The sequence below is a fragment of the Thermobia domestica genome, chromosome 15 (assembly GCF_964235325.1).
Source record: "Thermobia domestica chromosome 15, izTheDome1.hap1.1, whole genome shotgun sequence".
In the NCBI taxonomy this organism is placed as follows: domain Eukaryota; kingdom Metazoa; phylum Arthropoda; class Insecta; order Zygentoma; family Lepismatidae; genus Thermobia; species Thermobia domestica.
Window position 1 is genome coordinate 133,288,501 of NC_137468.1, and position 17,684 is coordinate 133,306,184.

At 36.0% G+C, this 17,684-nt stretch overlaps 1 protein-coding gene across 1 annotated transcript in view; it reads right to left on the reverse strand.

Annotated features, from left to right (window-relative positions):
• PrBP (Prenyl-binding protein) overlaps window positions 1–17,684 on the reverse strand; it is a 64,926-nt gene that overhangs the window by 21,658 nt on the left and 25,584 nt on the right. The window lies entirely within an intron of this gene.

Sequence of the window (17,684 nt, forward strand, 5' to 3'; positions counted from 1 at the left end):
GTTGAAAAATAAAAAGTCCTTAAGTTTTATTATTATTATTATTATTATTTCAGTATAAATTTTTACTGAAATTTCAACCTTTAAACTAATACAGAAATCGAGAAATATATTTTACTACGAAACACAAACAAACATAGCGAGAGCATACACAATAGTCCTATGGAGCATTATACTTCGGAAGGTGAAGACAAATTTGTATTGTTAAGAAAAACAACAGATAATTGCAATGTAAGGTACCAGTTTTTACTTATAATCTGTGGATTTTAGTGTTCCTTAGATTGTTTATGCACACTGTTATTTTATACTTGAAGAAATAATATGTAGCCAGAAATTTTAACTTCCACCATGATTTATAAATAGAGTTAACTACTGAAAGTTGCCAGACAAAGTATGAAATTCTGGCAGCTCTTTGTGGTGGTAATTTGTTTGGGGAATGAAGTGAGAATGAATATAAGTAAGAGAACAGGGTGTCTACTAAAATTCCAAAATGAAATTTTGTGACCTTTTCTTTACCAGATCATAAAATTTACTAAAATTCTCAAGAGCAAATTTGGGTGCGAATTAGGCCGACTTTTCATGCATGCGATAGAAGCGTGCTTTATTTGCGGTTTGGTAGCGTCTAAAACCGACTATAGACATTTTTGGTGCTGAATTTTGACGTTTTATAGAATAAAATTTTCCAGTTTGTACCACGGTTGTTTTGTTTAAAACAAAATGTTTAAAACAAATGATTAAAATTGTTTTAAACAATTGATTTTGTTTAAAACAAATTTTATATACGTTTTAAACATTTTGTTTTAAACACGTGTATTTTTTAGTCTCGTTTTAAACATATTTTTATTTTCTTTAATTTTTGTAAAAAAAATCTGCCAGAGAAAGAAAATTACAAAAAAGTGATCCCACTGTGTTGCCACACTTGGTACAAATACCAAATTCAGCCCTTTTTGTCATTCATCAGCCCGTTGGTACCACTACAGCATTTTCAGCCCCTTTTGTGAAAAAAGTTGGTACAATTCTATCCAATTCAGCACCATGCAACAGATGCTTGTCACATTTTCAACAGTGTCAGTAAGACTTTTCCTACATCTCATGATTGATTGATTGATTTTTTCCTCGTTTTATATATTTTCTCACATATGGCCATAATACCGTTTTGGTCTATTGGTCACTTTGAAATAGAGGAGCGTTTGATTTCCTTACAATACATACCGAAGATGGTAACTGTTTTCCCTTTCAATTTGCGGCCTCTATTATACTTCCTACGTGCGAGAAAAGTTTCATCTACTTCCACAATTGTTCGAGGACTTCCTGTTTGGATGTTTTTTAAAAAATAATTTTTAAAAAGAGCAATTTCTTGATTTGGACTCTTGGAGAAAGGGGGCGGAGTGTTCTAGAACTTTAGTTCTTTTAGTTTCGTGTTATAGAGCCATGGAATTATTACACGGATAAAATAAAGAATTCATCCCTTTTTGTTTTAATTTGTCAGACCATTCCAGAGCTAGGACTGTGGCAACAATGTTCCCGTGTGAATGTTTTGATTTCTCGTGGCTACAGCAGATAAATGTGGTGATCCACAATTTATTCTGTCTCTTTTTTTCTTTGTTTTTTTTTTTATCGTCTATTGTATTGTTTAAATGCTTATCAGTTAACTTGCGAGAAAGTGTTGTAGTCGAAGATTGGACTACTTGTAGAAATTATATTAAAAAATAAATAAAAGAATTATCATTGAAACAAGTTTTTGTGTTGTATTCAGAAAACAAAGGGCTCTTTACTAAATTTCGGTTCTGAAATTAAAATATCGCAGGCATTCGTTAATACACACCGTACATGTTGATTCTCAATCTTCGTACAACTTGGAATCGTTTAACATGAGTTTTATGGGAAGAAAAAAGGACATCATTTCGAGTAAACCGAAAAAACTAATTTTAGACGTTTCGAACAAACTTGGGTTGCAGGATAAATTTGGCTTCAACTTAAGGCTTTTTAAAGATGTTTTTAAATATGGGTCGTTCAGAGCACAAGGATCCAAGTCCATTTCCAAAAAGGTTTATTTTTGCTCAGCAAACATACTATCTTCGTAGCGAAGAGTCCGAAATAAATGAATTAAAAACCACGTGAAAAGCTGTAGTGTGGGCTAGTGTTACATAGGACAACCGCTACACAAGGGCATTTCTAGAACGAGGGAATAGGAGGGCTAATTTTCCCCTCCCTGCTCATAAATTTAAGATATTATGTACGCTGCAGCGTGAGAAAGAAGTTCCAAATGTCATAGTCAATGATGCATAATTACATTAAATAAATGTAGAGTGTGTCAAAATGAATACACCGACGGAAAACGTCATATATTCGCAACTACGAATCCGAAAAGAAAGAAAACTACGTGACAAGGTGCAATCTAGAGCTTTTATATGATTACCGCTAGAGAGGAGCGCCCGTTTGGGACAGTAATGCAGATTTAGAAATCTTTTGCTGAGCAAAGTCCAACAGAATAAAATTGAAGTCCTTACGCCGAATAAATGCGGAGTTTGATCAGTTAAAATCCATTTCCATTGACCGCAAGGAGGTATAGGCTTTTTTTTAATACCCAAGGATTCCAAAGGTGGCTCTACTTTCGAGTTTCGGGCCTGCTTAAAATTCTGGAAATTGTGCCTAAGCAACCTTCCAGTTTTGATCATCTATATTTCCTCCGTACTTATTTGGTGTAAGGACTTCAAACTTGTTCTGTTGGACTTTGCTTATCAAAAGGTTTCTAAATCTGCCTTACTCTCCCCAAACTCTGAAATTCAGAGTGGGGGTGGGCGCGGCTGCCCCACTGACGCCCCTGTCTAGCGGCCGTCATAAGAAACTAGCCCACGCCCTTTCACGTGGCTTTAGTTTCATTTATTTCGTACTCTTTGACTGATAAGATATTACGTTTTGAAATAGTGTTCATTTGCTGAGCAAAACTGAACATTATTGAAAACAGACTTGGATCCATTGTGCTCTGAATGTCCCAAATATTGTTTCTCTTCAATACAATTATTGATTTAAACAACAACCAATACACAGGCTTGCAGAAAATATTCTAAAGTTAGCACAACATGAAGTGTGCTTGAAACATCACTTTTCGAAATGTATTCTTTTAAAATAATTTTATTAGCATCAGTATTCCGAAATAGCAATCAAATTTTTGCAACTACAATTTCACTCAGCTTCAGGTGATCAATTGAGTAAAAATTATGTACGTGTGCAAAATTCCAATAATAATACAATTATTTGTGCCAAATACTATAAAAAATGTCATATTAAATCCAACGGTCATTCGAAAGTCACTTTACAAACCACTGGTGTTACACAAATTAAATTAGGTTAAAAAAAAAGTGCATTATCAGTGACAGCTTACAGAAATACAAAGTCGGCATTTTGAATCCAATAGGTCACTCAGAAGTCATTTCCAAAACCGCTGATGCTACAAAAACGAAATTTGATATATTAAGGTGCATTATCACCAGTGTACTACAAAAATATTTAATCTTTTTTCGAAAATCATCTTGAACAACAAGTGGCCAATAAAATTCATTTAATAAACTATATAAAAGCCATTTTTAGTCAAACGATTTTATTTCTGTTATCAATGTTGCACTAATCAATATATACAGGATGAATCTGTAATACTGGTTGCAAGTAAAGAGTAAAAAGTCTTAACAAATAAGTTATTACACGATTTTGAAATATATTTTAAACTGTTCAAAATGTTTAAAACATGTTTTTTTTTTTTTTTCGTTCGTGTACGTATTTCACACGTGGTGCTCTTATAAATTAGGTACCCAAAGAAGTTAGATTTTGACCCTACACCAGGGCACGAAATTTCAGGTTTGACTACAATAACCAGACCAAAAAATATAATCATTTGGCATTTGCTTAACAAAGTAAAGGCCAAATACTTATTGCCGAACTAAAATATTTGGTCGATATTGGCAGTTGGAAATTTCACGCCATTTCGTACACAGAAAAAAAAAAAAGCAATAACATAAAGTCAAATTCATAAGAAAACCAGAAATGGTCCCCATCACCACATCTATTTCCACTGCTCAGGCATACAATGGATCCAACGGTCGTTGAACTCAGCGAAACGTAAATCAAGGAAGATATCATGTGTGGATCACCTCATCGACGGTCAGGAACTGTCGTTCCGGAAGATGGTTGTCCGCTGAATGGGACAATTATAATCCGATGGAATATTATTCGGGAAATATGGGAGATGCATCAGTTTCCCAACCAAGTCTGATGAAAGTGTCACAGGTGACTGACCTTAGAATGTACGGTTTCGCGTAAATGATCTTTGACTTTAAGTACGGTTTAACGCAAGAGCAATGTCATGATCGCTTCGAAATGTGTTTTCAGGACTGCCCATTCACGCGCAATCGTTTCATGAGCCTCGCTCTGGATGTCCTAGCACCACAGTTACGGATGAAAATGTCGCAGCAGTAAGAAATTTTGTGAAAAAAGTATCGCCATATCACATACGAGGAAATTCAATCTTGAAGATAGGACTAACTGCAACCCAGTCCATAATAACAGATTATCCTGGTCTTTTTAAGTATTGCACTCACTGGGTTCCATACGTGGTTACGCCTGAGCATAAAGATGACCGCGTGGAGTGATGCCGCTATATGCTTAGAAAATGAACAGAAATAATGAACGTAAACTATTAGTTGCCGATTAGAATTATATTAGGGATAGTTTTCAATCCAAGCAGAAAACACGCCCTTTGCTTCATGAAAATATTAAAAACTTTACAAAAATATTTACAGAAAAATAGTTTGATCACATTTACCAAATGAACGTAGGTTAGTGGTCAGACTTCGCTACTCGTAATCGGCAGTCTCCAGGTTCGAATTTCGATATCAAATATCCTAACAGGTAATTTTTCAATTCCACCAGGCGAAAGCCGAGATACATTTAACACATAAGCCTTGATAAACTAAGTTTATTCCTTTGTTGTTAAAGTTCAGTGTAAAAAGGCCTTTTTGCTGCATCTGAAGTCTTATCTTATATATAAAAGAGAACGCACAAATCCTTTGTTCCCTCATCACGCTAATACGGCTGAACCAATTTCTTTCATTTTTGGGGGGTTATTAGGATTTGGACCCTAGATGTTTTTTATCATATCACTTTAATTTTTAATTACCAGTGTCTTGAGATAATTGACCATTCAAGTGTCCATAACGTACAAATCCTTTGTTAGTTCATCATAGGTAAAAATAAACGTATTTATATGCAACCCGCATGACCGTGTCACTCGGCGGGTTAACATAAATGACAGGCGATATAATGTTAACATTTACTGCAATCTTCTATGGTTTTTATCATATCACTTGAAAGCGAAAAAGTAAAAATTATCTAAGTAACAAAGTTTATTGCGTTCCGGGGTGACCGCAGCGAAGCGGGGTGAACGCTGCTAGTAAATAAATAAATAAATAAACGCATTATGTATAAGATAATCAATTGGCTTGATAGCTGACTGAGTGTAAAACTGAACTTAAGAAACGCTATTACAAGCCGTTATACAGGTAAACGAAGAGGGTAACTAGAGGTTATGTATTCTAAATGAACTATTGGAAATAAATGGGAATACAATGTTGAATCTTCAGACAAACTAATAATTTCCAATCATTTCATATTCTCAAACGAGAACGATCATTATTGTGGGTTGCAACTATTATTCGCAGAGGACATTATTGTACATTACGCATTAGAATCAAACCCTTGGTGAACATAAGGTACCTAACAATTTTATCAAAAACAGTCTCATATAAAGTGAGTTGATTTGCACTTTTTACAATGTCATTTACGCGGAAACGAGAAAGGTCACCATTTCACTTTACAATTATTATTTACAGACGAGACGGTATTATTGTACATCATGCGTTGTAATCACCGGCATGCCCTGAACGTAATACTTTATATTTCGACAATGGGTGACAGCTTCCCATATACTCCATTATAAAATCTGTAATATTTTTGGACTATGCCGTAGCATGTTTTGCAATCCGGAAGTTTATATTTTTTCGGAAGCTGTCCTTGAAGTTAAACGATTACTCCCAATTTTGGAATTCATCCCAAATTTCATTTTCCGCCAAAAACCATCAAGCGGTCCTTTATACTCTAAAAAAGTATATCACGAGCCCCTGATGTTACAACGTTGAAGCCTGGTATATAAACTCATTAAAAATGAGTAGACACATGCTCTATATTTATTTATTTATTTATTTATTTATTTATTTATTAATCACTTTTGGGCAAAAGGAGGAAATTTCTTCACAATGTCGACGTTGCCTGTCTCACCAGGAGAAAACGGCTGAATTGTTTTGAAGTGACTTTTGAACATAGCACATGTGTTCAGTTTAGTCTTCATCAGTTCACTTTGATTCAGATACTCATCCTAAGGAGAGGAAGGAGATTTCAATAAAATTTCCAAATATTTTCCAAATAAACCTACTCATCCCGTGCAAATAACGAACATTTCTGCTATTAAATAAATAAATGTAAAAACTTTCCGCGTTGCTGTCGAGCAGTCAGACGCAAAATACAAACACAGTTCATATATCAGGAGATGTATTTTAATAAAATGAAACGAAAGAAACAGTCCAAACTTCACTTCAGCTGGTTCAGCCTTTTTAATATAATAACATATAACATCTTTTTAATAATATACTAACTGAAATGCTCGTCTTTCGCACGGAAAGAATAGATTTATTGAAGACATTTGAACCCACTCCCCCCTTAGGATGCGTATTTCAATAAAAGTATGATGATAAAAAAAAAAACTACTTTTGGCATATATTTTTTAAAAATTCTACCCATCTTAAAGTACGCTTTAATCAAAGTGGCGTGGTAGAAACACAGCTTGAGGTAGGTATTAAGTAAGTTCCAAAGGTATTTTAAGTGGTTCAACCGTTTTCCTGTGATGCGATCACAAACAGACAATGTCAATTTCACTGTTCAAAAAACTCCTCATCTTAAATTCAGGATTTTGGTAAACGCTTGGACACACATCTGTAATGAAAAGCTTATATGTCGTTTCATCATCTTAACTTGATTTACTCGTGATATACTCTATTTTTCTGCTTAAATTTGGAAAAATCCCTAATTCCCTAAAGAGACGACCTACAATAAAAGAAAAACAACACAGGCCTAAATCGAGACGTGTACGAACTATATTCCAAAATTCGTGTTAACAATTAAATCATTTTTCCATGATGTGATCACAAACAGCACACAATGTAGTTTCTATAACGTGAAAAAATATAGGAAATATCTTTTCGAATACCTTGAATACCTTTTCGAAAAAAATCGTCCGAAACTCACTCCTAAGAATAAACCACCTATCGCATATTTCTACATGAAAAATGAGTTATGTCATTGTCAGATTATTAATAAAATATTTATTAATGAAGTATGAACTAACTCATCTGACACGTTTTTGGGAAAACTGTCCGAAAAAAAAAAATAAAAAAACACACACAAGAATAAACTACCTTTTGCAGATTTTTCTCAGAAAAATGATTTATACCACAGTATAGGGTTAATAATAAAATATTGATATAGGAAATCTACACCAATACATTAGAGCCGGCTTCGAGAACATACCATTTTTTATTTTCCCCTTCAGTAAACTACCCTTAATTAGGGTTGCCGGTCGTCCCGGTTTTCAATGAAAGAATTAACTATCCCGAAAAAGGATTTCGGGACGCCTGTTTGTCCCGGTTTTCGTTCTTCAGATTGAAAAAAATCAACCCGCAAGAACTAGTATGTCTCATCTAAAAACGAAAGCTAATATTTCTGACTCAAATGATGACGCAGTATCTCTTTAACCATAAATGGGAGAGTTTGTTGTAATTTTTGGCGCAATATTTAGGGCCTGTTAAACACCAAGAATCGGAATAAGGGAAACGAGGCAGCCCTCCTTATGTTACCTTTTCACATTCTTTATACAGGGTAAGGCAAATAAAAGTGGCTCGGAGAAGTGGATACGATTAGACGTGAATGTATGCATGGAAGGAATGTATCTACGTGACGCACATACAATGTGTACGCACACCACCGGTTCAGATCTCAGTGCAGATTGTGTTAGTGTGAGTTGAGCAGAGCACAGATGGAAATGGTATTCACAATGCATGAGAAGGTGTTCGCTGTGGGAAGTTACCTAGCTGGTCACCACAGCCACCTGATCTGTCCGTGTGCGATTACTTTTTGTGGCGCAACCTCAAGTCTAAGATGTATCGCAACAACCCTCATAGTCTTCAAGAACTGCAGCAGAACATTTCTGATGAGATTGCAGCACTTCCAGCAGCCCAGCTTCGATCTGCCTTCTGCAACTTCCTGACCAAAGCCCAAAAGTGCCAACAGATGAATGGTGGTAATTTTCAACATCTGCTCAAGCAGGTTAGCGAATCATTTCCTTTCCTTTGCTGTGTTCCTTTGTACCTTGGAACTCTGTTCTCCGGGCCACTTTTATTTGCCCCACTCTGTACATCCCTTGTGGGGCTTCATTTGAGGTAACTATGTATAGAATGAACTGGAAAATTGTGAGTAGTAACCTGGAAAATACAGGTAATTAATTGATTCTGACCAAATTAGTAGGAACCGTGATCTTATATATAGCATGAGATTGGTGTCCCGGTCTTTTGCTTAGAAAATCTGGCAACCCTACCCTTAATTTAGGGGGTAAGAAGAAAATTCGCAACTTCTTCCCCTCTGGAGAATCCTTTAAGAACCTTCCGCCTTATGCACAGTCGTTTTGACGTATGATTAGCGTCATACTAAAGACCTGCCTACTGCACGAAACATGTTAGTCGAACTCTTTGGTATGGCACTAATCACGCGTCAGAACGACTCTCCATAAGGCCCCTTACGTTTAAAATTTGCTGCGGATACGTAGAACGGTTCGACCTCTAGACGAGTGAACGCATTTACATCGGGACAGACAGACATCCAAAAATATTTTCTTTTTTGACTTGTAGGGACATGAAACGTGTAAATCCGTTGAAATCTCGAATCAGACTTTTTCCGCGATCACAATGTTTTATTCTCTTCTATCGTCGATCGAGAGTAAAAACGTAACTTCCACAAAGTTTAATATTAGAAAGTAAAACCATAATGAAAACCTTTTTCCAGCTGTTGTGTAGACATTCTTGGTGATTGTGTTTTTCATTCGACAGTTAACAACTCTATGTACAGTACCTTCCTTGTTACATTATTCTGTTATGAAGCAGGTGTTTCTTAGTGTAGATCACATTATGAAATGTTTTATTTTTTTATTTTTTTACACACTATGAGCCCCTAATATTTTGTCTATTATAGTTTTACTAATAATATATATATATATATATATATATATATATATATATATATATATATATATATATATATATATATATATATATATTCATAGGTTGTTGGATGGATCCGAAGTACCGATCCTGAGTTTTATCATTTTCATATTTTCCACGCAATTTACCTTCGATTATTTTATCACTGAATGCTTTTCTCTTCTTGCTAGTTCACGCAGAAGGACCGGAGTGAAGTGTGAACTTCGCCTTTTTTTAAAGCTACAGGTTTACTCCATATACAGCAAATACAAGTTTGATATTGTTATTACAATACTGCACTAGCTTCTCTAACAAGGAGAAGGCAAACTTTGATAAGTGAACTTCGGGGTCATTTTTGGGAGGTGCTAATGCACATTTAAACAGTTAATATTACAAACTGGGAGAGCGCAATGGGCAAAAATAACGGAGAAAAAGAGTCTTCAAAAAGTTTTCTACTCGCCATATATTCTGTACGACGCACAAGTTGACCAAGTAACGGGGTGGCAGGGTGAGTCAAGTGTGCGACACACATGCAAAGAGTCCCGGGTTCGATTCCCGTTGGAGTCAATTTTTGTTTTGTTTTTTGCTTCAACCAATAAAGTAGCCATTTGTAACTATAAGTAAAATATTCATTCACCATGTGTTTATAATGAATAAAACAATAGAAATTTTCAAATCACTTGTAAAATCTTTCAATGTTCCATGTTAACTAGCAAGAAAATTTAATCTATTCCGTAAATATACTGATATCACGAGTTGTATTATGGTTACGTTACGACAGTCAACGGCACCGATTTGTCTGTAAAGGGGGGGGGGCATTCATAAAAAATACATACATGTAACAATAAAAAATATAAATAAAAATACACATTCATAAAAATACATGGGTACCACATGAGCTTTGGGGGATCCAGCCTCCTCCCCCCCAAGAATCGGCGCCCTTGACAACGGTCGTTCTGTAATAAATGTTCTTGACGCTTCGTGTATACATCTATTGACAGTGTGCGAATTACGAATGAGTTAAGGGGGAAATCCTCTTTGCTAATACTGCATGTTGCTATAACCAAAGGAGATTTTCCCCTCATTCCCCTTGTAATTCTCACACTGTCAACATATGTAGACACGAAGCTTCAAGAACATTTTTTACACGACTGCAGTAACAATAATATTTACGGAAGAGATTAAATTTTGTTTCTAGTTAATATGGAACATTGAAAGATTTTACAAGTGATTAGGGATGCGCACCAGACGAGTCGAGACAGGATTTTCCTGACAAAATTCGAGCCGAGACACGGCTCTTCCTATAGAGAAATATACATTTTTCGAGTCGAGACATCACTTTTACAGCACATTTTCGAGACGAGACAGCCACAAATTTGTCTCGTGCGCATCCCTACAAGTGATTGAAAATTTCTATTGTTTTAATTATTATAAACATATGGTGAATTAATATTTTACTTATAGCTACAAATGGGCTACTTTATTGATTGAAGAAAAAAAAAGCTTCACTCGAACGGGAATCGAACCCGGGACCATTGGAACTTAAACCGGGGATTCTTCTCACTCTGCCACGCCGTCACTTGATAACTTTGCGCATCGTACGATAATGCATTGACTAGAAAACTTTAAGACGGGTTTTCTCAGTTATTTTTGCCCATTGCGCTCTCCCAGTTTGTAATATTAACTCTTTAAATGTGCACTAGCACCTCGCAAAAAATGTCCCCGACGTTCACTTACCAAAGTTTGCCTTCTTCTTGTAAGATAATTTTATGGCAGGAAAAAGAATGTTAAAGAATTTACGAAAGAACGTTAAAGTGTTAAGTTCGGATGATCCCAGGGTTGAAAATTATATTTTGGGAACATGTATTGGATTAAGCTATGCAAAATAAAGGAAGTTGTTAAGTTAAACATGAATGCAACTGTGGGCTTAAGTTTAGCATTGGTCTACCTTAGAAAGAAAAAGAACGAGAAGCAAAAGGTGCAAAAAATTTATTTATTTTTATCGGAGCAAACGGGGTCGTTATTAAGCACAAAATACGTAAATATACATAAATATGAGCAACTGAAATTCTAACAATGAATGCTTTTAAATGAATCCTATTTTCTTTTACTTGTCGGGTATTATTAATATCAAATGCGTAAGGGTTATTTTCCCATAATGAAACATAAACATTATTCTTTGATTTTAAAAATTCAAATTTCTTTTTCTGGCAAATGGTAGAATTGTTATGAAATTTAGCTTAAAACTCTTTGGAGGGAGGTGTGTGTGTGTTTCTCATTTAAAAATAGAGGAGAAACTTTTATTTAGTTTAACGTCCCGCAATTATGCACCGATGCTAAAGAAGATGGATGATGATAATGGAATGAAGAACGTGAGAACACCGAGAACACCCACATTCATGGACTTTACCCATCCCAAAGTCTAGGGACTATACGCGTCAGAGATAGTAGTAACAGACAAATTAATTTTTTCTCGTATTATTTTTTTAATACTACAGTTACTTGCTGAAGGACTTTACAGAAATCTTTGTTTTTTGAAAACATATAATAATAAAAACATATCGTTTTAAGAGCCCAGCTATAAAAAAGCCTCATCTTATGCATAACATTTACTTAGAATTTGATTTATTTCCTGCTGTAGTATATTGTAACATATGTTAACTTTACTGTGGCATGAAAGTTGTAATATTAACATTGTAAGTAAGTATGATTTTACACCATAATGGCTGACATGGGTAGCTACTGCCATACACTAGAAGATGCCGTTTATTTGGTCGATGCCACACCTACGAACGACTATCATTAGCATCGAAGCAGGACTTGCTCCCGCAATGAAAACATTCTTCTCTCTACCAGCTGCTTGTAACATCATTGGAGGTAGAACACACGTTGCTAGGCATCAAGGGAAGTCTGGAAGCAGAACTTGTAATCACAGTTCAATCAACAAATGATAAACTCATTGTTCCAGCAGATACTCCAGGTGCAGCTTAATCTGTGGTTCGGTCACCGCGCAAATCGCAATGTTAGCTCTGAATATCTAAGTGTACATCCTTATACCACTGGCGTTCGTAACAGGGCTAACGTATGTATGTACCGTCTTCGGAGAAATGGTGCCCACGTTGATGCACAGCAGACACTTCTTATGCATCGCATTGTGCAATCCTGCGAAAAGACCATCTGGCTACACCCAGAAGCATGATACTCCTCATCCAAATTCACTTCATTTCACTATAACTAAACTCACATACCCCGTTCTATGTCTCCAAATTTCACAACCAATCAACAAATTTAATGCAACCCATGGTGAGGGAAACACATAACTAGTTCTTTGACATGCCATGAACTATTGCTACAAACCCGCAGTTCCACGGCCAGTACTAGCTTGTTATTGAATCTACAGCGCGGTGGTGATGATCAACATACAGCCATCTTCCAGTAATCTATGCAAACAGGTCTTTCTAAGCTACTTCCTTCTGGGTGTTCATTAGGGTGTAGCGAAAAAATAAAATTTTCGAGTATCGAATTCTAATAGGGCTCAAAAGTTGCGTACTCACGTATTAATCAATGGGGAAATAACGAAAAAAAATCACACTTTAGATCTTCAGATCGTGCAAACGGCCTAAAGTTTGAAAAGAAAATGACGAAAGAACACCAAAATTCATCTTTGCGCGAAAAAAAAATAATCAGATTTTCGAATATCGAAATGTAATAGGGCTCTAAAGTTGCGTATTCGCGTGTTAATCAACGGAAAATTAACGAAAATAATCACACTGGGTTTTCAGTTTGCGCAAACGGCCCAAAGTTTGAAAAAAAATTATAAAAGAACACCAACACTTACCTTTACCCAAGAAATATACAGATTACTTTTTTTTTTTTTTTTTTCATTTCTATAGCGCATAAGTACTTTATTTTAGTTGTGTGAGGTCATGTTTGTTAATACTCTTTTTTTTTAATTTCTATAGCGTATAAGTACTTTACTTTAGTTGTGTGAGGTCATGTTTGTTACAAATTCGTTAATGTGAATGATTTTTTACATTTTATTTTCATAATGATTTTGCAGCTCTTCGCTCATTGCCATTTCTCAACGCTTTCTTCTTCATGAATGGCTCAGAACTCACCACGAGGACGTGATTACAATTCGAGTTCCACCACACCCTACCCAACCATCCTACAAATTAGGATGTGTTAAATTATGTTGATTTAGTCAAGGACTTAAGCCTTAAATTCAGATTTTAAAAAAATCAAATTTTGGCATTGAGAGTTTTGAGAGCGAAGTTGCTCTAATATAGCCATTTCTGTTTTCTTGTCCGCACACTTTTCCTGCAGACTGTGACATGTTTCAACTTCCTGAGTATGGCATGGAAAATTTAAGAAGTCAAACTCATGACCAGATTTGTCATTCGTAAGTAATAAGATGTCATAAGTTTCTGTTGTAAAGCTTTCGAGCACTGAAAAGGGAGACAGTTTACATTTTCTCCAATCTATCAGCTCACTGTAATCCGTGACATCAAAATTTATTGCAAGTGCCGTAAAAGTTCTAGCAGAGCAATTTAGACAGGACAAGTGTGCTCCAGATCCTGGACCTCTCAGTCGCTCTCGATGGCTGACATGTACAAACCTGGTTTTACGACTCTACGTTTCTCAAATAAATCCTACTAACGAACTCGAAGTGCGTGCAAACTACGTGATAAAGACATATTCTCCTGTCTGGTTCGACAAAGAGAGATATCAGTCAGTGAAATATGGACCTAAACATATTGTGAAGGTAGTTCAAACAACAAGACATTTGCCAAACATTAAAAGAATCATTGATCCTGTGATTGAGAGAAACTCGTTCTTCTGTCATCCAGAGAATATATTGTTAACTATGACAGTGGATGAGAGACAACACGTTCGACAGTTGGGTTCAGGAGAGTGCTAAAGGCAAGAAATCGAGATCTGAAGGGGAAATCTGTAAGAACTTCAGTAACTAGTGACGCCACGGACTACAATGAGCTGTATGACATCTTATCACTTATGTATGGCAAATCTTGTCATGGGTTTGAGTTCTTAAATTTTCCATGCCATACTCAGTTCAAAGATGTGTCAAACTTGTAACAGAGTTTGCAGGGAAAGTGCGCGGATAAGAAAACAGGGATGGCTACATTAAAGCAATTTCGCTCTCAAGACTCACAATGCCACAATTTGATTTCCCATACGAAAAAAACAGGCACCTGTACAGTTAATATCAAACATGTGCCTGAAAATGGAACACGACTTTTCACCTGTACAGTGTCTGGACTTATCCAGTTAATGTGCCTGTATAAACGCAGAGAACAGGCGTCAAGCACATACAAGAAACCCGTACATGCAATGTACAGTATATGTTCAGAGAAAGAAACAGTTTATTTACAGGTGAGGAACATGCCGTTTTCAGGATCACAAACACAAATTCGTATACATGCACATGTCCAGAGAAAGAAACAGTACATGTACAATGCATGTATAAGGCGAAATACATGTGCTTTTCAGATATGCAGCACCCATTTAGACCACCCAACACAATAACTGAAGTGTTTGTACTTTGCCTGTACAGATACATGTACATTGCTTGTACAGGTGCAGTGAAACCTGTCTATGTTGGCCACCATCGGTTCCATCGAAAAGTGACCAACTTAGACAGGTGGCCAACTTACAGAAAATAAATGTGATTTGTGTATTTTTAGAATAGGATTTCTAGTATTACTTGATTGTAAAATTTTAATAAGCAGTGGCACGACAGCTACTTATAAATAATGTATATAGAGTAATCGTAAAAATATACAGTACTAGAAAATATTACTATAGTATGAAAAAGCGCCGATTTCTCTGTATTTTTTTTGGGGGGGGGGGGCATTCAGAGGAAGAAGGTATATATATGAAGATTTTAAGACAAATTGCACACAAATTATACCAAATATTGTATACTCATAAATTAAATAGGGGCCGCATGAGCTTTGGGGGGCCCGGGCCCCCTCGGTCATCCCAGGATCGGCGCTCTTGATAGTATGTTTAATATATGTGCATACCTTTCTCTTCCTGAAAACTAGTCTGGTACATTGGATTATTCGGATTGAAAACACAATAACACAAATAACCATGAAATAGAAGCGTATGTACGCAGTTTATTGAAATTCATATTATAGCACACTGAGTTATTCAGATTGAAACAAGAAAAGCTAAGTTATAAATTGAGAAATTCATATGCAATTTATAGGACTTCTTTTCAGCTGTTACTGAATGGTGGTTCATTCTAGACATATTTGCTTTATTCCTTTTGTGAGATATGCACATTCTAATATTGTAGTTAACTACCTCTTGTTAATGAGCTAGAAGTGTTTCCCTCGGAGCAAAAGATGTTTTGAAAATCTTGAGGGAATTCATATCTCAAAACCACCCCTACCTTTTGACATGCAGTCAGGTGCCAATAAATGACAATTGAGCTTTAACCTTGAGAATTTTCCGGAATTACTAAAGCTTCCCACTGATGAAAGGAGCCGATATAGTTAATGGTTTTACCAAAAGACAGGGTAAACAAATACGTACAACCATTTCCTGAATTCCTGTACGTGCTTTTTCTTATTCACATCTTCCTTCACCACCCTTTTATGAGGGTAGTGTTCTGGCCATTGACCTCCAAGAACAAATCGTGCGAATCTATGCTTTTTTGTGTCCAGTCACAAATACAGAACATCTGCCTCTCATATGGGAATTCGAAAGAGTTAAGAAAAATAACAAAACTGTATATTTCGTGGCCAAGATACGCAGGTAAATTTATCATTATCATCATAGGGTAAACATTGCTTCAGTGTGGCCAACTTCCAAGATAGACAGGTGGCCAACTTATAGAGTAGTAAGTAACGAATGTCTTATGGGAAAATGCAGGTTCAAGACAAACTAGGCCAAGATATGCAGGTGGCCAACTTATAGAGGTGGCCAAGTTGACAGGTTTCACTGTACATGTACGTACATTGCATGATTATCATTATTTTTTTAATTTTTTACATGCACTGAACAGGCAACGTGTACAGTACCTGTACGTACAGGCAACGTGTACAGGATACGTGTGCATTGCATGTTCATTTACTTCTATGATTTTATGTTTTATCATTTTATTTTATATGCCGTTAGAATTAAAGAAAGAAAATTACGTAATTCCGTTCACGTTTTTGCTGACATCTTGTGAGGATATTTTCAATCATTAAACCTGTGCATGTATTGTGGCTGTACTTCACAGTTAACATAGCCTTCACAGTTAGCAACCCCAGTTTGCAGGCAAATATTACCAATATGGATTTTGGAAATTCAACGGGAAAGAGAAAGAATGGGATACAAGCTACTATAAAGATCCATGTTTCCTTTACACGAACATGCTCTATATATCAGTGGCGTAGCCAGAAACTCATCGAAGGGGAGGCTTAAGCCATTAACATTACTAGAATATTTAGCTGAGGGGAGCATGGCCCTTACTTCTGAGAAATGAAAGAATTTTTCAGTGATCATATAGTATTGTAATGGCATTCTGGGGGACAACATTGCCCCCTCTAGTTACTCCTATGACTTAAACACATGCACATATCACAATATACAAAAGACAAAGTTTAGAGTGACTGACTAACTGATTGATTAATGCATGGGTCAAACCACTTAAGCTAGAAACTTGAAATTTGGACAGTACATAAGATATGTGATGTAGGTTACCAGTAAGGAAGGATTTTTGGAAATTCAACGGGGAAGAGGGAGAATGGGATGGGAAGAATTTTTAAAAGGTGGCCGTATCTCCGAATCCCTTACGGTTAAAGGCTTGAAATTTGGTATTTGGATTTCTCATTTGAAATAATTTGACACATGTTTCAGCGTTTTTAAAAAATATTTTAGTAAAAAGGGGAAGAAAAGAGGTGGGGGGAAAGGTGTGGGGACTGCAATTATTGTAGTAAGACGTCGATATTTCGGAAGCTCTGAAGGTTATAAATATGAAATTTGGTATTTGAACCTCTTATTTAAAATAAATCTGAATTTCTGTATTTATATCTATATGCAACCTAGAAGGAAAGAAAAGGGCAGGAAGAAAAATGTGGAGAAATACAATTATTAAAATAAGATGTTTATACCTTGGGATCTGGGAACAGAGTCATGAAACTTGGTATTTCAACTTAAATTCGACATGGTTGCAGGTTCATGAGGTGCGAGGCCGTAGGCCGAGCTACAAGCAAAAGCGGTGGGTTTGCCCCTTTACTTCAACTGAAATTCGGTATAGCTCAGAATTCTGGAAGGTAAGAGACATGACACTTGGTGTTTGAACTGAAATTCGGT